Source organism: Trichosurus vulpecula, chromosome 7, assembly GCF_011100635.1.
Source record: "Trichosurus vulpecula isolate mTriVul1 chromosome 7, mTriVul1.pri, whole genome shotgun sequence".
NCBI classification, from domain to species: Eukaryota; Metazoa; Chordata; class Mammalia; order Diprotodontia; family Phalangeridae; genus Trichosurus; species Trichosurus vulpecula.
In genome coordinates, this window is record NC_050579.1 from 77039602 (window position 1) to 77040923 (window position 1322).

Sequence of the window (1322 nt, forward strand, 5' to 3'; positions counted from 1 at the left end):
ATTTTGTACTCTGCCCTCCAAAACCTCCCAGGAATTCTATGAGGTAAGGGGCAAGGAGGCTTTCCCTGCTCCCAAGATCCTCCCTGATTAGCATGCAAGAGTATTAGCACGAAAGAGCAAAAGCTGAGGTGAAGCAGATGTGCCTGTTGGCCTCTACCCGTGCGTCCTGTTCTTGCCCTTACATACATCCCTATCATTGATTTTGATGCTGTTTCAGACAGCACAAACCATGCTGCTCTTCCTAGATTTTCACCTCCTCTCACTGGTGCTGACCCATAGCCTGCCTCAAACCTGAGAGAGCTATTCTAGGAACCCATGAGTAAGAGAGGACCCTAGCTGCTATATAAGTAAATGTCCTTTGTTTTACTATCACACCACACATTTCATTCTGATATAGGAACAAGGGAACAAATATTTATTATGTGCCTACAGTGTGCCAGATGCTGTGCTAAGTCCATTACAGATATCTCATGATCCTCACAGCAACCCCTGTGAAGTAGGTGCTATTATATCCCCAGTTTACAGATGAGAAAATAGGCAGAAGTTAAGTGACTTGTTCAGGGTCATACAGCCAGTAAGTGTCTGATGCCAGATTTGAAAGCAGATTCATAGTTGGGGAGATTCAGAAGAAATGAGGGCTTGTGAAATTGATTGAGATAGGCAATTACCTCTTAAACACCTTGGACCTAGGAGCAACAATTGGGAGGCCATGGATGTTATAAATTTATAATTATGTTTGAAAATATTTTAATACTATAAGGGTATATGATTATGTCAGTGTGGATGTTCCCTCCACTGATATAGATTGTAATTCAATTCAGTTCAATTAAGCAAACACTTATTAAGCATCTACTGAATGCCAGGTATCATCTTTGATGTTGGGGGCACAAAAGAAAAGACAAAACAAAACCAAAAACAACCACGGCCCTCAGGGAGCTGACATTTTATTGGTGGAAATGATGACTATAAAGAAATAAAAACAAAATCACAAACAAAATGAATTCAAAATAATTTCAGTGGAGAGAATATTAACAACATTGGGATTAATAAAATGTTATCACAGGAAGTGGAATTAGAGATAATCCTGGAAAGGAATTAGAGATTCTAAGAAGCAAAAGGTAGGAAAGGAGAGCATTCCAGCCATAGACAGATACCCATATAAAGCAGAGACTCAGGAGATGGAATGGCATGTGTGGGGAACAGTTAAGTAGACCAGTTTGGCTGTAGAAGGCATGAAATGAAATAAGATGCAATCAGCTTGGAACAATTATCCACAGTCAGATTGTGAAAGGATTTAAATGCCAAGAAGAAGACTGCAAAAT